Source organism: Crinia signifera, chromosome 12 (assembly GCF_055691185.1).
Source record: "Crinia signifera chromosome 12, ASM5569118v1, whole genome shotgun sequence".
Taxonomy (NCBI): Eukaryota; Metazoa; Chordata; class Amphibia; order Anura; family Myobatrachidae; genus Crinia; species Crinia signifera.
In genome coordinates, this window is record NC_139228.1 from 55,007,684 (window position 1) to 55,030,011 (window position 22,328).

Sequence of the window (22,328 nt, forward strand, 5' to 3'; positions counted from 1 at the left end):
TAAGATCAGAGTTCTATTGAAGATAGGATGTTGCCAATAGCAACCAATTAGATTCTATCGATTATCTTCTAGACGGTGCTAAATAAATAAGAAGTGGAGTCTGATTGGTTGCTGTGGCCAACATCCCATCCTCAATAGACCTCCCATGTTATTAAATTTACCCATACTTGCCGACTTTTAAGCTGCTCTCTCCGGGAGAGGGCAGCCAGCTCTGTTAGGCAGAGGGGCGGGGCCATATCCGGGAGTGAAAAAGAGGCGGTTCAGGGTGGGACCACATAGATGCTGTCCTGTTGGGGGGCGTGTCTACAGTGTCGTGTCATTTTAGCCCCGCCCCCCGCCGTGCAATGCTGGTATTTCAGGCATTGCTCTGCAGGGGGTGGGGCTAAAATGCCGTGATCGCGGCATTTTATCCGCGGACCCCCCGCCGAGGGACAGATCGCGGGAGATGAGGGGATATGTGGGAGGATTGCCACCCTTTCCTGGGGATCGGGAGGGGGACCCGATTTCCGGGACCCGACCGGCCATTCCAGGAGGGTAGGCATCCCTGAATTTACCCCAGAGAGTTTTGTAAGTATCGGTAACTACAGTAGGCCATGATGGGTTAAGGGTGCAGAAATGTTTTACAGATGGCAGGGAAGAAGTATTCCCTATATACAGTACGTGCCATCTGACTCCGTCTCACTGAGGATTACAGAGCCGTGCTTTATTATCACAGAATAGTTTTATCGCTGTATATTGATATACTGTAGAACATTTTGCAGCGATTTAGCTGTTCGTATTTCCATGTTCTTGTGCCGCCGGAAGCAGTGTGAGATTCCCGGGCTGTGCACTGAGGCACAGAACATGTTGTTAGATTTAAGCTCTCCGAGGGCCTTCTGCGTCTCATCCTCCCCTTGCGCTGCGCCCCTCGCATGATGCATCGGTCCCCGGGAAAAGATCTGTCCGTGCTCCGCTGTAAACCAAAGACATGAATTTAAATGACTGATTTTCATGCTGTAAGCGCAGACAACCTGGGGTAGAAAAGCTTTTACTTGTCTGTAATGCAATATGGAAATTGCTGCTTTTTGTTTTGTTTTCTGCTTTTTTTTTTTTTTTTTACATAAAACTAAGTTATTTCTCATCAACTTTCTGCTGGAAGAATCAGAACCAGCGGCAAATCTGTGACATCCATCTTGAGAATGAGGGTGAAAAGAGCGCGATGGCGTAAAGGTCCAGGTCCAAAAGTACTTTAGTAATTATTGACCCTACTTTGACTCCTCTGTCGGTACTGTACAGCAAGTGCAAACTCTCATTGCCTCTCATTACCTCCCTAGTCCATGTACAGCTGTGACCATTTTTACTGGGCGCTGTGTCCAGTGCCGGTGCAAGGCACTGGGGGGGGAGGGGTGTGTGTGTGTGTGTCAGGTGATACGGCGACTGCTAAGTAATTATGGGTAGTGAGGGGGATCGGGTGACCTAGTCTCTCCGGGGGGGGGGGGGGGAGCTTCTGCTGCAAAGTGGCGCCCTCCAGTGGCTGGCGCCCTAGGCAAATGCCTAGAACTGCCTAGTGGTGGCGCCGGCCCTGGCTGTGTCCAATCACTGTAGCTGTGTTCCATATAACATTTGTGCTATAACATTTCATTCTTATATTCTTTCAGACCGCACTCTCAACCCTGGTTAATGCCGGGTCATTGCATCACCAACCCGGGTTGAGATGTGGTGTGAAAGCGACAATCCTGGGTTGAGCAATCCGGGATGTAAACCCTAGTCACAACCAGGGTTGAAGCGGCTATGACCTGGGTCAAGGTGCAGTGAGAACAGGTAACCCAGGTTGAGGGATCCGGGTCCCGTTCACAGTATGGAGGAGTCAGCGCTTGCGCTGTCAGCTCCTGGCGGAGGGTGACAGGGAGATACAGTAGTGGGTTACAGGGGTGGCAGTGGGTGACAGAGAGGTAGGGGCATCACATCTTGCCCACGCTCAGTCCAGTAAGGAAGAGGATGCGGTGTACAGTTACACCTGCGCTATGGGATCACCTGCATATGGTGTGAGCTCCTGATGGGTTGTAGGTAGCTATTCGTATAGAACCTACCAACTACAATGACATCCCTACACTCTGTTACAATACAACGTATCTCTGTTTCCTTTAATAAAACACATAGTTTCTGCTGTGTAACAACCTCGTCCCTAAACGCTGAATATGATTAAGATGCGTCTGGCTGCTGACTGTAAGCACAGATTCGGGGCGTTTTACAGATGCTAATTACATTGCTTCTTTTAATTGAAAAACAACTTTTAGCAATGTCTCATTTGCATTTATGTTGCCAAAAATCCAGGGAAGATAAAACATGTTTATGATGTCGAGAAAATGCAATTTCCTTTTTTTTATTTTCTTGACAACTATAATCTATAAAATTAGTTTACAATTCAAAAGTTTAAAGAAAATGATATGTAAGATGATATACTTCTGCAGAAACAGCAACGCAAATTAAAGGGAGCAATGCCTGATAATGGGACCGCCGGTGTCCTTTTCTGGAGGCTTTCCATAAATTTCAGAGCACGATTTTACGCCCTATGCCCCTATATGCTTCATAACAGAGAAAATGGTGTCCTACATTGGGCCCACTATCACCATAAATGTAAATGATTGCTCCTTTAACAAAAATGTAAAAAATCAGAGAGCAACAAGCACTTCCTGTCATGTGACACACTTTTGTCACATGACAGGAAATGACACCATAGCTGAGTTAATCACTCTGGGTATAAATATTAGTCCATTCTCATTTTACCCCTACCCCTTGAAGAAGTCTCAAGGACAAAACGCATAGGGTTTCCCATATTGACCTGCTACTTCCAAAAAAGATAAGGAAATTACTTGTTTTATCCGGGTTTTTTGTAAATTGTTTTTATAATTTATTTTTATAATATATATTTAATAGAAATTTTCATATACTAAAAAAAATTCTTGAACCTTCGTATTTCACCAATTTTTTTTAATCATTTGTTGAGCATAAATTACCCATGAGTCCGTAGGTTTCTAATACTTCTATTAATTGATTTTGACATATATATATCTACTAGGTGATTCAAACCGTCGTATGGGGCTACGCCCCATTAAATTTACATATAATGTTGTTTTTTAATTATGTTTGTATTTTGGTGAATTGTGTGTGGGGCTGGGGGGGGGGGGTGTTGTGGGTTAGGGGTATGTTGGGTTGGCGTTGTTACAATACACATTGACCCATAGTCACATTACACAGCACATAGTGACTCATATTCGCATTACACAGTGCATAATGACCCATATTCGCATTACACAGCGCATAATGACCCATATTCGCATAACACAGCGCGTAGTGACCCATAGTCACATTACACAGCACATAGGGGGTTATTCTAGTCCATTCCTTCTAACAAAATCCTTCTTAGATGGACAAAACCATGTGCACTGCGGGTGGGGCAGATGTAACTTGTGCAGAGAGAATTAGATTTGGGTGGGGTTTTTCTTCAAAGTGAGATCTATATTGAAGTGTAAAATCATGCAGTCAGTATTTTCCCTGCACAGAAACAAAATAACTCACCCAAATCTAATTCTTTCTGCACATGTTACATCTGCCCCCCTGCAGTGCACATGGTTTTGTCCATCTAAGAAGGATTTTGTCAGAAAGAATGAACTAGAATAAACCCCATAGTGACTCATATTCGCATTACACAGTGCATAATGACTCATATTCGCATTACACAGCACATAGTGACTCAAATTTGCATTACCCAGCGCATAATGACCCATATTCACATTACACAGCGCGTAGTGACCCATATTTGCATTACACAGCGCGTAGCGACCCATATTCTCATGTAGTGACCCATATTCATATTACATAGTGCATAGTGACCGGTTCATATTACATAGTGCATACTGATCCATATTCACATTATACAGGGGATGGGCGTTTGGCAGGCGGTGCTCTGCTCGCTAAGTGGCAAAAGGCCACTTCTTTGCGTGCGATCCTGAATCAGGCCTGCTACACTCTCACACACAGCCAACTCCCTCACAATCTATCATACACACACACGCACACTTACTCTCTGGTTCCCACGCTGCACACACATTGCATTACCGTCAGGCTGTCACAGATCACAAATCAGGAGGCAAGGGCTGCAGCAGCAGTAGTTCACCCGGGCACAGGCAAATTGAGGGGCTTGGCCTAATCACGGAGCCCCCGGTGGCCAGGCCCCCTTTTGGAAACTCGTGCCGTAGGAGCCCAGGCCATCGATCGCAGGTACTGCTAGCTGGCCGGGGTAGCAGTACCGACAAGTAGGAGGTGCAATTGTGCGCACCCCTGTCTGTGCTTCACCTCGTCCGCTCCTCAACTTTTATTACACAGCAGTGGGAGGAGGAGTGTGGTGAGCCGGGTGAGCTGGTGGGCAGGCTCCGGGCGCTCAGTTAAAGTGCCAGTGCCGGTAGCACTGACAAACGGATGCTCCACTGATCACAAATGTTAAAAGGGCAGCGGTACTCTTTACCTAGAACGGCGCCCATAGGGATCAATGTTAAAAGTGTGATTGGACGCGATTTTAGTGTTCAATGGCTCAATGGCCGCGATTTTTCCATAGGAAACAATGTTAAATGGGCCACAGAGCCCAAATAGTCACCCTAAAGTCAGAAATGGCCCCCACAATTGTTAACGCCACCCCACGATCAACGTCAACCCGAAGCGTGGCGAGCGAAGCGAGCCCGCGAGGGGCGGCGGTACGCGTCCTCCGACCTTTTCATACCCCCACTATCCACGTCGGCGTGGAGTTGAGAATAGAATAGTGTGGCGAGCGCAGCGAGCCACCGAGCCCGAAGCGTGGCGAGCGGACACGGATACCTTCACAGGTAAACGCGTCCCTTCGCGGGCTTCACAGGTATCCGCGTCCCCTCGCGGGGCTCGGTTGGCTCGCTGCACTCGCCACACTATTCTATTCTCAACTCCACGCCGACGTGGATAGTAGGGGTATGAAAAGGTCGGAGGACGCGTACCGCCGCCCCTCGCGGGCTCGCTGCGCTCGCCACGCTTCGGGTGCACGTTGATCGTGGGGTGGCTTTAAAAATTGTGGGGGCCATTTAAGACTTCAGGGGGACTATTAGGGCTCTGTGGCCCATTTAACATTGTTTCCTATGGAAAAATCGCGGGCATTGAGGCATTTAACACTAAAATCGTGTCCAATCACACTTTTAACATTGATCCCTATGGGAAAATCGCGGGCATCGCGGGCATCGCGTCGCACCCGTTTTTTTAGTGCATGCGATGCCCGCGATTTTTTACCCCCGATGACCGCGATGGACATCGTGGGCGCCGTTCTAGGTAAAGAGTACCGGGGCAGCCGCCCCAAGGCATAGGGCAATGCCCTAGGCAATTGCCTAGGCTGCTCTTTACCATAATGCACCGCCCAGAGCGCACGGCAGCAGAAGGAGGGTCCTGCGCAGTGTGCCCACCCGTGTCACTCTCATCCACTGCGCTAATATCTGTGTGACACAGCCACACGTGTGCCACTACAAGTCTCAGCATGCCCTGCTAGCCCCTGATCTATTATACTCACCAGCAACAGAACATTATATGTATCTTGTGTGTATTATGTGTGGTGTGCGTGTATAAGGCTGGGTGGGGGTGGAGTTTCATGTGTGACCCTGCCCAGCGTTATAGACACACTCTCAGGATGATTGACACATGTAGCCAAATATATAAGAGATGCCTAGTAATCTGCTGCCCTTCCCTGTTGGAGATAGAGGTGTTAGAGAGAGAATACATCTGTGCTTTATTCTGGAGGAAACTCTTTTTATTTCTTCTTTTCCCGGCATTATTCAATTAAATCGGGACACACAGGGAAGGAATCCTTGTTTTTAATTTCCATAGGTTTTCCTTCATATGGGTGTGCTCAAGTACGTTAAAAGAATTTCAAGTATTTAGAACACCATTGGTCACACGACTTCAGACTCAGCTAATAAGGAAGAATTACCTTCCTCCCCTGGAATCTGTGGAATCACATAATACATGCTTTGAAGATGTATCACATTATTCTCCTGATGAAGTCACTGTAGACAAAACGCGTTGGGTCATTTATTGTTTTGCCTGTGACAACAAGATCAACCTAAATGGATAAGTTTCCTGATGACCTATTCCTGTTTGCTTTGCTGAACAACAGATCACAGTATATATGAACATTACTGAATAATTTGGGTGCCACACCACTATTGTTTTATTATATATATATATATATATATATATATATATATATATATACATACATAAAGTATACCAGACAAGATTCCGGCACTACCCCCGCAGCCTGCGGCTCACACAAACAGCTTGCCCGGGTGCCCGTCCAAACAGGGGAAACAATCCTCTGATATAGATACGATAAATGAAGCACGTCATTCCGGGTCTTGTATAAGGTGAAACAGAGTTTACTGTTCTTTGCCTACGGCGTTTCAGGCCAGGGCCCATCTTCAGGACATTAACGTTAATGTCCTGAAGACAGGCCCCGTCCCGAAACGCCGTAGGCAAAGAACAGTAAACTCTGTTTCACCTTATACAAGACCCGGAATGACGTGCTTCATTTATCATGTATATATATATATATATATATATATATATATATATATATATATATATATATATGGGATGCAGTTAAGATCCCGGCGGTCGGGATCCCGGCGTTCAGAATCCCGACGCCGGAATCCCGACCGCCGAAATGCCGACACTTTCTCCCTCCTGGGGTGTCCACGACACCCCTGGAGGGAGAATAAAATAGCGTGCCGAGCGTAGCGAGGCACCGGGCCCGCTGCGTGGCGAGCGCAGCGAGCCCGCAAGGGGGGGCGATCCACGTCCCCCCCTTGTCGGCATTTCGGCTGTCGGGATTCCGGCGTCGGGATTCTGAACGCCGGGATCCCGACCGCCGGGATTTAATACTGAATCCATATATATATCTATATATATATGCAACTTTTGAATATACTGCATATAAATAGAATCTGGATACTGTGACTGAAGGCAAATGAGGATTTTACTCTGGTGCTGTGTCTGCTGTGGAACCTGCAAAATAAGGACGACCTTTGTCTGCAGCGCCGGCTGCTTGGGGACCCATCTCAGGAAGTACACGCTGAAAATTAATTACTTGCTGAAGGATTTCCATGCACAAGCTGAATTAATGCTAGGGCTATTGATATCCTCTTTCTTCTCTCTTCATTGTTTGAAAAATATCTTGTTGGGCGCAGAAGTGTTGGTGCCAAAAACTTGTCAAGTGCAGGAGCTGGGCCTGCGGTAACCGGATCCCAGAAAGTCTGTCCAAGGCTGAAATAAGGGACGGTGCGCGGTGAGCGCGGATCAGGCCCAGCCGCCTGAGATCTCACTTGTACATCTGACAGGGCTCTTCTATTATGCATTGGAAATCATTAGCATCGTTAATGTTGGCCCGAACCTCCCGCCGCTTGATGTAGGTCATAAGAAACTTGTTTTTCAGCTATTTCCGAGCGCGCTGCCGACTTTCTGTCACATCGAGTCTTTTCTCATTTGCGAATTTGCATGTGATTGTTCTGTGTGATGGGAAATAAGAAGAATTTAATAATGAAATGTCCAAATCTGCCTGATGCCCTTCCAAGGAAATAACTGCCAAAGGTGCATGAAGTACAGCTGCTATGGGGTCCAGAGCTGAGAGGGGCCACCTTCCCTGTCACCGTTACATGTGTTATATACTGGGGTGTAATTACCATAGGTGCAGGGAGTGCAGCTGCTATGGGGCCAAGAGCTGAGAGGGGCCACCTTCCCTGTCACAGTTACATGTGTTATATACAGGGGTGTAGCTTCCATAGGTGCAGGGAGTGCAGCTGCTATGGGGATAGAGCTGAGAGGGGCCACCTTCCCTGTCACAGTTACATGTGTTCTATACAGGGTGTATCTACCATAGGTGCAGGGAGTGCAGCTTCTATGGGGCCCAGAGCTAAGAGGGGCCACCTTCCCTGTCACAGTTACATGTGTTCTATACAGGGTGTAGCTACCATAGGTGCAGAGAGTGCAACTGCTAGGGGGCTCAGAGCTGAGAGGGGCCATCTTCCCTGTCACAGTTACATGTGTTATATACAGGGGTGTAGCTTCCATAGGTGCAGGGGATAGAGCTGAGAGGGGCCACCTTTTCTGTCACAGTTACATGCAGGACTGCAGCCCCTCCAGTTAAAATCCCAACACCAGAGACACAGACAGACAGCACCGAACTCCGGTGCATCCCCCCTGTGGGCACCCCCCTCAGGAGCTCTGGTGCTGGCTGTCTGTGTCTCTGACATGCTGGTAACCTCCTCTCACCAGACTCCTTGAAGCCGCAGGGCAGACATAGCAACAGCCCAACCCTGTGGGGAGGAGATCAGCATGTAGTGGATTCCTATTGGAAGCTGCTACTGCTCATCATACACAGAGCTGGAAACTCCTCCCCCTCTTGGGCTGCCAGTACATGGAGCGATGACAGCAATAGCTTCCAACAGGAAGCCATTCTGTGCAAATCACCAGAGCTACAGTGCTTCTATGGGCTGCTGTCTGTGCAGACCTGAAGCAATTCCTCTGCAGTGAGCATGCCCAGACTTCAGTGAGTCACTCAGTGTGATGCAGCTGAAGGAAGGTATGCATTGCTCCAGAGAGGTGCATGGAAGTTTTTTTTATTTTAATAATATTTGTGTGTAGATCTTTATTAAGAGTATCATTTTGTGTACTTTTTGTGTACCCCACCCCCCGCACCCGCACAAATGCCCCCACCCAGCGCCGGCGGCCAGGCTCGCACAATACACAGTGCAGCCTGCAGAGCGCCGAGCCTAGGATACAGAGGGGCTCGGTGCTCTGCAGGCTGCACTGTGCAGTGAGTGCTCCGAGTCCCGGGAGAAGATGCTGCTGCGCCGCTGACACCACCGCTGGTAAGTAATTGGGGTGGGGGAGGCGGGGTGCCGGCGCACGAGGGGGGTGCCAGTGAGCGCGACGGAGGGGTGCCGGTGCGTGCGAGGGGGGGTGCCGCTGGGGGCCCGGGCTGAAGGTCAGCTCCGGGCCCCAACATTACTAGTGGCGGCCCTGGTTACATGTTATATACAGGGTGTAGCTACCATAGGTGCAGGGAGTGCAGCTGCTATGGGGACAGAGCTGAGAGGGGCCACCCTCCTCTGGAGCTCGGCACTGTAACCCAGGTAAACCTGGCAATAATCTGGGTCAAAGCGACAGAGTGAATAGGGTATATATATCTACACCAGGGGTTCTCAAACTGGGTCCTCAGGACCCCACACAGATCATGTTTTCCAGGTCATCCAGCAGGTGCACTCATTACTTACTGACACATTTTAAAAGATACACAGATGGAGCTAATTAGCTCAATTGTGATTTTGTGAGGAGACCTGCAAAACATGCACTGTTGGTAGCTCTCGAGGACTAGGGTTGGCTACCCTAGGTATATTACCTTATTACAGTGGTTCTCATCCTCAGCCCTCAGGACCAACCAACAGTTCACATTTTCCAGGTCTCCACACAGAATTCCAATGAAATAATAAGCTTCACCTGTGGATCTTTTAAAATGTGTCAGTGAATGAGTGCACCTGTGCACCTGCCGGGTGACCTGGAAAACATGAACTGTTGGGGGTACTTGAGGACTGAGGTTGGGAACCATGGCCTTATTATACTATACCACAGGGGTTCTCAAACCCGGTCCTCAGGACTCCACCAGTTCACATTTCCCAGGTCACCTGGCAGGTTCACAGGTGCTCTCATTACTCACTGACACATTTTAAAAGATCCACAGGTGGAGCTAATTATTTCACTTGCGTTTCTGTGAGGAGACCTGCAAAACATGCACTGTGTGAGGTCCTGGGGACCGAGTTTGAGAACCTGTGGTCTACACTAAACACAACACACTGTCGTCATCACATCTGTTACTGTCTGGACCAAATAGCAGCTTTGCACTGTAGCATTGAGCCCAACAAATTTGCCTTGAATCACAATTCCTGCCCATTTTTCAGGTCTCTTCCGCTGTCAGCTATAGGAGCGGTCAACATGACGCAGCCAAGGAATGCCATCAGAGAACATTGGCCTCAGAGATACATAGTACCACGGTATGTGTTTTTTATTAATAATAAATGCAATATAATGACTTCAATGCAACCTGGACTTAGCGTATTTTAGCTTGCTGCGGCAGAGCATTATATACGGAAAAAGATGGCTGTGTGTATTGTTAGGAGGCACATATTGCATGCACTGGCGGAGGGGCTGCTTGGACGGTTTACATTTGTGTGTCAGTAAATCCCCTGCTTTGATTGCTCCCATCTCACCAGCCAGCATTGCCACCCGGCAGTTTATCAGGAGACAGTCATTTACAGCATAAAGTGTGAGGGCTATTTAGGGAATTATAACTAGGAATAAAATAGCCGTGGAGTATTTCCGAGGTGTTGTATAGTTTTATACTTTGCCATATAAATAAATCCAGCCCTCTTAGTGATACTGCAGACGGCGGACCCTGGAGATGGGGGTCTCTGTGTGACAGGGGGACGGAACCTGCCCCAAACGCCACAATTCTCACATCCCTTCTGTTTCATTCAGATAAAGAGGACACAAAATAAATGATCATTGTAGATATGACCGGGGTGTCAGCGTTACAAATCATCCTATAGAGATATTTGCATGCAACGAGTTTCTCTGACAAAACTGCAAAGATGATTATAAAACGTCAAATATGAAATAAAATATTCTCTTAGGGGCAATGGATGATATTTTTGAGGTACAGAGCAGAAGCAGCGTATTGTTTGTGACGTTGTCACGCACATTGAAGCCCATTTATATCAAATGATCGATGAATTTAGTCATTGATCCCGACAAATATCAGTTGCAGTGCTGGTCAGGCTGTGCTGGTCACGGTGCGCTGGCTGGTGCGTGGCGCGGCTGGCTGTAGGTGGATCTAGGCATTAGTAACACTGGTTAGCCGGCATGAAAATAAGTGCAAAAACAAGATTCTGGGTGAGATTTAATAGGATGCGATTTTTAGTAAGGTTCTGAAATCGCACCTTATCGCAATTTTTGGAAGAATTTCGACTATTTAATAAGATGCGAATTTGCGTCAAAAAAATGTGTTGCATGCGCACAGCGTCTATTCCTTCAGGCTGGGGGGACTACCAACTGCCTCACACCCCCCCTTCCTTCCCCCCGCCGCATATGGGGGTCGGGACTGATCCTTTAAAAAACCGGGGCGGTCCCGCAAAAAACGGGACTGTTGGGAGGTATGATTTACCTGTTATCAGCCCCAAAAGCCTGTCAATCAACTTGCATATGACGAGCGATTAAAACAGTAGCAGGATTTTATCGCAGGACAGCTTCACACATGCGTACTACAATCAGTATGCATGCACAGTCTATCGATAATCGCCTGGCCTGTTGTTTCACAGCCTAGGGATCAAGTCTGAATAACCCCCATCGTTTCGGGATGAGGTTGTATCCAGGGAGACAAAGGTTAAACTTACACCCATAGCATTGAGTTTGATAATACGTTTAGGTGAGTGTGGTACATGTTCCGTCTGCTGCAGTAATGTAATATCATGGAGAGTAACCAGTGATATCGGATCTCTCATGTACATCTGCGCCTGTAATATCATTATACTGATGGGAACAGAGATGTAATGTACAGCGCACAAGTATGATCAGCCGGGAATTGGGGAGAAGGTCCCTAGGACACACTGAGGGCCTGATTCTGGTTCACTTGCAAAAGCAAATTCTCTCTCTAATGGTCAGAAATATGCTGCACTGCAGGTGGGGCAGATGTAATATGTGCAGAGAGAGTTAGAATTGGGTGGGGTTTTTACTTTAAACTGCTATCTACAGTATATTGCAGTGTAAAAGTAAAGCAGCCAGTATTTACCATGCACAGAAACAAAATAACACCCAAATTATACTAACTCTTTCTGCACATGTTACATCTGCCCCACCTACAGTGCAGCATGGTTTTGTCCATTAGAGAGAAAATGTGCTTTTGCGAGTGAACCAGAATCAGGCCCTGAGTCCTATTCTTTCCTTACAGCGTCTAACTTTGGCTTTATGGTCATATAATCACCCAACTTCCAATAATGGAGCCGCTTATTAGATTGTATTAGTAATGTGCGGATGGGGCAGAGGGAAGCGGAGAAGATCTAAGCGCTGCCCTGGGAAGGGGCCGGGAGCAGAGGGGCTCTCTCAGTACAGAATAAATGTAACTCAGACTAATGTGCTACGATTAGCCCTCTGCCGTAATGGACACCGGCGCCTGCATCCTGTGACCTGTGCCGGCGTGGGGGGCTGGCAGTAACAGGAAGTATGGCACTGCCAGGAGAAGCAACGTGGCACTCTGGGCGGCTGTACGAGCTGTGTGGTGCATGCTTCCTCAGGGCACACCAGGTGGCACCGCATCGGTGATACTGGGTGCAGGGGGCACATCCTGGCATGCTGCTAGCAAGATGCAGTGGTAATTTTCGAAAGTCATTCTAAGCAATTCACAGACTTGCACAGGGCACTGAAAATTAGCTGCCATGCAATCAGGTCTGAATGACCCCCATAAACAAAAGGGCTTCAGCACATAATGACTTCTTTCCTTTCTCCCTCTCGCTTTTACAGCGCTCCCCTCCTCAGCGCTCAGCGATAACGAGGAAGAAGAGGGTCACTTGGCTCCTGGGCAATGAGAGACTGACAGCAGTTGCTAGGAGGGAGGGTGACTATTGTTGTGTACTGTGGGAGATCTCATTATATTCTCAAACACAACCCTAATGCCTGTACCCCTCGGTGTAAGAGGAACGGGCGCAGATAAAGTCCTCACCCTAATTGCCACATGCTGGAGCTGATATAATTGCATTTGGTTGCTTGTTTAGTGTCTGTAATAAGCTGAACGCTGAATGTAACAGCATCAGTGAGCATTAATAAGTGATTGTGTGTAATCGCATCCCATTAATACAGTGTCTTAGATATTATTAGTTTCTATGATGAAAAGGCTGACAGACACTCATAACAAACGTATCTCATCAGCGACACACATAGCCGCTTCTGTGTATGCGATCAAACACCCCCGTAACACACAATGTACATTGCACAAATGCGCAGAGCGCGGCTTTGGTTTATTGCTGTAATCACCGCGTTTCGTATTAACACAATGTTGGTTTGCAATGCCTGCATTTAGGCTTGTTCCTATATCCAGAGATTGTTTCCGCTCTGGATTAGCTATGATATGTCGATATTCATAATGTCAACAAGAGAATGTCGACGGGTATGGATCATTAGGTCTACAACAAGTTGGTTGACAAGCATTGGGTCGACACCATTAGGTTGACATGCAGAAATGTCAACATGGGTCTAGGTCAACATGGGTCTAAGTCAACAGGTCATTAGGTCGACTTGGGCAAGGTCGACAGTCAAAAGGTTGACGTGGGGTTTTTCACCGGTTTTTTTTTTTTACCCGAATGTCAACACAGTCGACATGGACACTGAAATGTAGCACCATGTCCCCTTGCATGGCTCGCTGTGCTCACCATGCTTCGGGCACATTATTTTATTCTCCCACAACGCCCTAGTGGATGGTAGGGCATGAAATACCGCCTGTCGGCACGTCGGCTCAAAGAACCCCCATGTCAACCTTTTCACTTTCCACCTTGCCCATGTCAACCGTATGCCTGTGTTGACCTAATGACCTGTCGACCTAGACCCATGTCGACCTTTCTGCATATCGACCTAATGGTGTCCACCCAGTGCTTGTCTACCTAATGACTATCCCATATCGACATGGTCATAAGGTCGTCTTGGTCAACATTCATCCTGTAGACACCGTTTAAATGTACAGAGCGACAAACTGTGTGGACTGCTGATGTCAATTCTATTTTCCTTCATCGCCAACAAGTCTATCCCAGCTTAAACAGGTTCTAAGATATTCTGTGAAAATGAAGAAAATAGTTGTTTATAAATCTGATGTTGTTAGTTTGCAGTTAATTTCTTCCACTTATCACATGACCTTCCACAAATGAACTTCGTCTACTTTAGTGCACAAATTAAATTAAGACTTTCCAAACTGCCAAAAACCCCATGAATTAGTATAATGAATAAATCAATTATCCCGTCTCTAGTAGTGAGTGAGATTGAGATACCTGTACAATAAAAAAGTAATTAGAATCTCAATTGATAACTTAGCCCTGCATTGAGATACATTTACTTATGTCACGTTATACGACATTGCACTAATTATCTGTATACAGCTGTATCATGTCTAATAACATGTATTATCAGATATAGGCCCTTATTCTGGTTCACTCACAAAGGCAAATTCCTTCTCAAATGGCCAAAACCATGTGCACTGCAGGTGGGGCAGATGTATTGTGCAGAGAGAATTAGATTAGGGTGGGGTTTTACTCAGGGTTGCTGACCTGACCCTCTCCTTCAGGGAGAAAATGCTCTGTTATGCCCCTTTCAGACCGCACTTTTAAAACGGTAAATTGCCGTTTTTTTACCGTTTTAAAACGGTAATGTGTGCGGTCTGAAAGGTCCAGTCCCACTTAACCGGTTAGAAAATGCCGTTTTTTCTAACCGGTTAAAATGCAGGGTCCTACCCGTTTCTGAACCGGTATTTTAGCGCAAAAATCGGCTCAGAAACGGTATTTAGGACCCAGCCAATGAGCTGGGTCCTAAATTCAGCACAGTGAATACTTAATGAGCGCTCATTAAGTATTCACAGCACTGGAGCCCCCCCCCGCGCGTGTCGACGCCCCCCCGCGCGCGTGTCGACGCCCCCCGCGCGTGTCGACGGCCCCCCGCGTGTCGCCCCCCCCGCGCGTGTCGGCGCGCCCCCCCCCCCCCCCCCGTGTCGACTTACCCCGTGCCGGTATCTCCGTTGTGGTTCCCGGCACTGCAGCTCAGTATGCTCGGAAAGCACTTATGAAAAAAGTGTCTTTCAGAAAATGGCTGCCCCCCATACGGAAGACAGTTTTTTTAAACAGGGTTTCCTATGGGGCAGCCATTTTCTGGAAGACACTTTTTTCATAAGTGCTTTCCGAGCATACTGAGCTGCAGTCCACAACGGAGGTACCGGCACGGGGTAAGTCGACACGGGGGGGGCGCCGACACGCGGGGTGGGGTGGGGGCGTCGACACGCGCGGGGGGGCGTCGACACGCGCGGGGGGCGTCGACATGCGCAGGGGGCGTCGACATGCTCGGGGGGCGTCGACATGCTCTCGGTCGACACGCGAGGGGGGGGGGAGCTGCACGGAGGGGAGGGCTGAAGGCTGCACTGGCTTTGACCCTGTATTTGGAAAGTTTCCAAAAACGGGTCTGCCAGTGTCAAAAAATCGGCACTTAAACGGTAATATACCGTTTAAGTGCTGCGGTGTGAAAGGGGTTTTATCTGGCAGACCCGTTTTTGGAAACGTTTCCAAATACAGGGTCAAAGCCAGTTATGCGGTCTGAAAGCAGCATTCCTGGACTTCCCTGGTAATGTATGATTGCCAGCACCTGGGAAGACCAGGAACAGAAGTTCACTATGACATCAAATCTGATGTACACATGCTTCGAATCTGTACACATGCTTCGATTTTTGGCTATTTTCGATTAGGGATGGCCATCGTTGCCTTTGCCATCAATGTTTGCCATTGATGGCAAAAGTGCATAACTATGGATGACCATCGATGTTTTTACATATCAATGGTCATCCATTGTCTATGATTGGCCTGTGGGCCAATAAGAATACCAGGGTGGTGCTTCATGGGTTTCTGGGCGGAGCTATGCTCTGCGTCCCAGGAAAAAAGCAAAACTAAACTATTCGTTTAAGCTTGACATCGATGGTGGGAAACCGTCTGGTTCTCCCCATCAATGGCTAACTATTCAACATCGGCAATAAACCATCGATGTTGCCATCCCTAATCAGAGATGTACTGAAACCACTCATCACACAAGTGGTCTTCTGCTGTGTCTTCAGACCCAGCAGCAGATCACACAAGCATCAGGTGGCGTCTTCTTACCCCTGCTGCATTAGCATTAATGTTGACAGGGTAAAAATGTCAACATGAAAAAGGTAGACACAGGAAAATCGCGACATGACTTGTGTCAGAGTCGACAGCTGTCAACATGGAACCCCAATTAGTGTAACGCATACACCCTGCTTCTGGCTCAGTGCCTCGCTGCCCTTGGCACACTATTAGATTATCCATCTATGGCGACATGGATGGTAAGGTAACAACAAGCCGGTTCTGACCCGCTCTTGCACATGTGGGGTCTTCTGACCATGTTTAGGAGGCTGCTGCGCTACTGCACATGTGGGGTCTTCTGACCATGTTTAGGAGGCTGCTGCGCTACTGCACATGTGGGGTCTTCTGACCATGTTCGGGGGGCTGCTGCGCTACTGTGGTTCTGACCCGCTCTTGCACATTTGGGGTCTTCTGACCATGATAGGGGGGGCTACTGCACATGTGGGGTCTTCTGACCATGTTCGGGGGTCTGCTGCCCTCTCCTGCACATGCGGGGTCTTCTGACTATTTTTGGGGGGCTGATGCCCACTCCCGCACGTGTGGGGTTTTCTGACCATGTTTGATGGGGGGGGGGGGGCTGCTGCACTACTGCACAAGTGGGGTCTTCTGACCATGTCTGGGGGGCTGCTGCACTACTGCACAATTGGGGTCTCCTGACCATGTGTGGGGGGCTGCTGCCCTCACCTGCACATGTGGGGTCTTCTGACCATGTTTGGGGGGCTGCTGCCCTCTCCTGCACATGTGGGGTCTTCTGACCATGTTTGGGGGGCTGCTGCCCTCTACTGCACATGTGGGGTCTTCCGACCATGTTTGGGGGTCTGCTGCCCTTCCTGCACATGTGGGGTCTTCCGACCATGTTTGGGGGTCTGCTGCCCTTTCCTACACAAGTGGGGTATTCTGACCATGTTTGGGGGTCTGCTGCCCTCTCCTGCACATGTGGGGTATTCTGACCATGTTTGGGGGGTGGAGCTGCTGCACTACTGCACAAGTGGGGTCTTCTGACCATATGTGGGGGGCTGCTGCCTTCTCCTGCACATGCGGGGTCTTCTGACTATTTTTGGGGGGCTGATGCCCACTCCCGCACGTGTGGGGTTTTCTGACCATGTTTGATGGGGGGGGGGGGGGGGGGCTGCTGCACTACTGCACAAGTGGGGTCTTCTGACCATGTCTGGGGGGCTGCTGCACTACTGCACAATTGGGGTCTCCTGACCATGTGTGGGGGGCTGCTGCCCTCACCTGCACATGTGGGGTCTTCTGACCATGTTTGGGGGGCTGCTGCCCTCTCCTGCACATGTGGGGTCTTCTGACCATGTTTGGGGGGCTGCTGCCCTCTCCTGCACATGTGGGGTCTTCCGACCATGTTTGGGGGTCTGCTGCCCTTCCTGCACATGTGGGGTCTTCCGACCATGTTTGGGGGTCTGCTGCCCTTTCCTACACAAGTGGGGTATTCTGACCATGTTTGGGGGTCTGCTGCCCTTTCCTACACAAGTGGGGTATTCTGACCATGTTTGGGGGTCTGCTGCCCTCTCCTGCACATGTGGGGTATTCTGACCATGTTTGGGGGGTGGAGCTGCTGCACTACTGCACAAGTGGGGTCTTCTGACCATATGTGGGGGGCTGCTGCCTTCTCCTGCACATGTGTGGTCTTCCGACCATGTTTGGGGGTCTGCTGCCCTCTCCTGCACATGTGGGGTATTCTGACCATGTTTGGGGGGTGGGGCTGCTGCACTACTGCACAAGTGGGGTCTTCTGACCATATGTGGGGGGCTGCTGCCTTCTCCTGCACATGTGGGGTCTTCCAACCATGTTTAGGGGGTCTGCTGCCCTCTCCTGCACATGTGGGGTCTTACGACCATGTTTGGGGGTCTGCTGCCCTCTCCTGCACATGTGGGGTCTTCTGACCATGTTTTCTGGCTGCAGTACAGTCACTGAGCACCGTGAATCTGATTATTGCTCTGAAGAGCTGATAATTGTAATTCAAGTAAAAAATGCACAATCTCTAATTTTTGTAAACACTTTTCAAGACCTCATTAAATCTGTTTTATGTCCTTAATTCTGCCGCCAGCATTTATTATCTGGGGATCTGAAGCTTCTGCATCAACACTTTGCCCAGTCCTGTGCCCTGCTAATGAATTATGTGTACTGTAAATAGGTTCCGAGCCAGCTCCAAGTCTTCTCACTAATGAAATGCGCCACTTGTCTCACACGGCGGTAAGAGATGCTCATAAATAATAAGACGGGCCAGAGAAATGGAGCTGTGAGATAGGAGTGGAATCGTGCATCAAATCACACAATACCCTGGGTTATATTTAGCGTCAGCACAGTACAGTGCCCTGTGTCACTACACTCGGAGCTCACAAGTCCACGCTTAGTGACGTCACTACAGGGCAGGAAGTGACATCACTGCAGCACAGGAGGACATAAATGCTTGCAGGAGCTATATCATTACATGCTCCACACCAAGTGACATCACATATTGCATGAAATCTGAAAGCTTTTCATTTAAAGTGCCTTTTTGATGTATTCCATGCTATTTAGGAACCGCCAATAAACCGTCTGTGTAAATGAGCCCCCAAAGTATATAACACAAAAACATTAGAATTTCAAAATGTCCTTATTTAAGTATTTGTTGGAACTTTCTTTTATTCAGGTCAGTTGATCCGGATGATAGACCAACGCATACTTGAGAAGCCTGGAGAGGCAACATGTCAGGGGGGCGGGAGCAAGGCTGACATCACTTGGGCCGCGGAGAGGGGCGGAGCTTAGATGTTGTGAAATGCCACAATCGCATCATTTTAGCCCCGCCTCCTCTCCACGGACCCGCGATTTCCGGTAATTAAACCAGCGGGCAAGGGGGGAGCGGGGGCAATTACCAGAATGCGGGAGACTTGCCCACCTTCTTGGGGGCCGGGTGGCGGACCCGATTTCCGGGAGGCTTCCGGCCATTCCAGGAGGGTAGGCAAGCCTGGATCAACGGTCAAGAGGTCATATGATCAACACGCACAAAGTTGGCATAGACAAAAGGCCGGCACAAGCAAATGGCCGTCATGGCAATCGTAGACACGTGAAAAAGATGGACATGAGTGTTTCACAATTTATTTATTTTTTCATACTTTACCATCCACATGGACTGCCATTGGGAATAATAAAGTGTTCCTGAAGCATAGTGAGCCAGGGTACATGCTACAATAATTGGGAGTCCGTGTCGACATTGACACCAGAAAATTTGGAAAAACTCATGTCAACTTTTCACGTGTTAACTTTTAAAATGTTGACGATTTGCTTGTGTCAACCTCTTGTCAATCTTGACCTTGTGAATGTTGACGTATTGGTATTGAACTATTAACTGTCGGCCTAGACACTGTCTACCTATCTACCTGGCCTGCGAGCTGTGTGAGGGTCCCCAGTTCACTAATTGGGGGTTCACATGCTCAGGTGTCGACATTCTCTTAGACACCAAAAAACTGTGCAAAACTCATGTCTAATTCATGTGTCAACCTTTTTCATGTTGACATTTGGCTTGTGTCTACCTATTGACCCAATAATCAATCCCGCAATCGGGGTCTGGATCGTTTGCATTTGTAGCTAAGAATCCGCATTTCATATTGTAAACCGCGCACTTTTGTCCCAGCTCTGACGCGATTCTTGTGCCCTCTGTAACATGTATTAGCCTGATGACAGAATGACAGACATTAGAGTCACGGCCATTTGTAGAACACTAAGAGGGTGATTCAGTACCGCTCACTAAGCAGCGGTCGTTTTATGCTTAGCGAACGGCTTACCGCTGCCCAGCTGCATCCAGCCCCTTCCGAATGATGTTGAATCAGGGCCTAAATTCAAACATCTTCATTTTGCTTCTGATGACAGTTTACGGGCAATAACTCTGCAATTCGCTTAATAAGGTGTCATTTACTGCAACATATTGAAATATACTGTGAGTGACTGGGATGTCCCCTGACAGCCCGACCAGGGCACTCTGCGCCACTACTATAAGCCACAGTTGCCATCTTGTCCCCTAAGTCCTCAGCGCGTCGTATCGTTTTATGTCCTGCAGTAAACAAACGTGTTGGAGAAATAAACTGTCCTGCATGAGTCCATTAATAGTAGCTGCAGTCCTGGCGGCTAACGAGATTGATGACTATGTAAAAGATAATTAGACAGACGTGCAGTGATACAAATATCCAGTCGCCGATAAAACGTTATGTGCTGTAATAGCCGCTGATGGCTTCTGGGTGTTGGGAAAAGCTCTTAAAATATCTCTTTATTAATGAATCTCCCTTTCTCTTGTGGAATCAGTAACTCAGATATAACAGCTGCCAAATGTCTCTAATATACAGGCGCAGCCCTGGGATTTACAGATTCCTCTCATGTTCCCAGCTTCCTTTTTTATTACTATTTCCTCCTACATCAAAGGGTTCCTTCATTCATGGTAGTCCTGGCGGATGAGTATCGCGGCGGTACCGTGCCCGTTTTACTGTAATACCTGTTCTGTGTTACCTATCCTGCCGAAATCAATACTGGTTATAATCAGTTTATCTGATTTTTAATTCTTTATTTTAAGTAACTGTCATACAGCCTGTAATATGAAAGTAAGAAGCTGATTGGCTGGTACTTTATCTCTGTCCACTTTATCTCTCTTCAAGGCTCCTTAATGACAATGGGAGGATCAGGCCTGTAGAGAGGCAGGTTAGTGAGGCTAAAGCATTAAGAGCAGTGTATTTTGAGCAAGGAGCATGCTAGTTTAAGCTAAGGCCACTGTGGTGTAATGGGAACGGTTGGCACTATAACATGGCCTAATGTGAACAGGGGGCACTGTGTGGCATAGGACCTTATTTTGGTCCAAACAGCCGCCAGTTTAAACGCCTCCTGCACTACCAACCACAATTGGAAATTCCTAATTTCTTATTTAAAAACCCTGTTATTATCGATTTTAGTAAAATAACACATGATGGCGATTGCAGCCCAGCAGGTGGTCATGTGATTAGCTGCAGCGGCCTCTCGGACAGCGTACAATAACTGAATGCCGCACATATTTTGTCAGTAAACGCTATAGAGAATGAATAAAGGTTCTCTTTCATGCCGGCTCTGGAAGACAAAATGCTAATCTCTAATAATATGTATGAAGTTAATTGTGACATCCTGCTGAAATTCGGGCCTGTACGCCCTGACGGCGTCCGACAGTGACAGTGATCTCAGCTGGTGACCAAGAGAAGTCCAACATGGTGTTTGTAGTCCGGCGGATTCACTTTCATCTCTTCCCGAAAACACATAGCTCCAGCCATACACGTTTCAAGCGTTATTATTTTACGTTCAAAGAGCTTTTATCCAAAATGACATAACTAAAGCTAAGAACTGTCAAATTCCCCGTGTCTAATTTGGTCCCGCACTTCAAAGGCAAGGAACGTGTTCGTAATCAGAGCGGAGAGACAATCTTCCATTTCGCCTCAGACTTGTGACTCCACGTGCCACGACAAAAGACCCCCTTAAGACGTACAGAGTGCAGCCCATTAATATGCCATTTGAATGATATTAGAGGGACACTGTTGTGAATTGAAAGGACTGTAAATGCCTGCTAAAATTTATTGAAATTTAAATTATTTGGAGGGAGAGAATGAATGATTTCACAGTTAATTTAGAAACATATTTCTGTGTGGAAAGCCCCAAACCTTAAAGGCAGAATGGTAGAGAGAAAGGAGTAAGCTGGTTACACATCTCTGGTTTCAGAAGATAGTGAAACGCGTGGCGCTTTGTCCGTTCAACCCAGCTTCCTTTCCCCAAATGTATGTTTTATTGTGCTCTATAGTTAGAGCAGTGTAGGAGAAGATATGAAACTGAAAAAGAACAGAGGGGGAGGGGAATAAACTGACAAACCCAACCACGCGTTTCTCCCTTATAAATATCATGACAACCCGTTCCAATGCTCTCTGTTTTAAGGGAAAGGGTAAGTGGGCATCTGTCGGCTGAGAGAGTAGAGAGAACTGTGCCACAGGGGCTAAATTGCAAATGGGGGGTGGAGAGTAAAGCTACAATGGAGGGGTAATGCTACAACCCATTGACATAATGGGTTGGTGAGGGGGATAATGCAACAGTGGTATAAAGTGTCAAAATCAAACCCAGCACCCTGCCACCTAAACCTAACCACCTAACCTAACCACCCCACCCACAGCTGATTCTTAACTCCCCCCCCCTGCATTCTAACCCTAAACTCCCCCCCCCCACCCCCATTCCTGACCCTAACCGACCCAGCATACTTATGTTCATTGCTGTGTGTGTGGATCTAAAGGTGCCCATACACTAGTAAGATTTATCTTCAGATCTGGCTGGTTG

The 22,328-nt window shown here is 47.9% G+C and overlaps 1 long non-coding RNA gene across 1 annotated transcript in view; it reads right to left on the reverse strand.

Annotated features, from left to right (window-relative positions):
* Positions 1-482: 482 nt before the first annotated feature.
* LOC146049921 (uncharacterized) overlaps positions 483-22,328 on the reverse strand; it is a 57,105-nt gene continuing 35,259 nt past the window's right edge. Inside the window, exon 3 of the long non-coding RNA XR_014466235.1 lies at positions 483-952. This is a non-coding gene — a long non-coding RNA (uncharacterized LOC146049921). The remainder of the gene's footprint in view (positions 953-22,328) is intronic.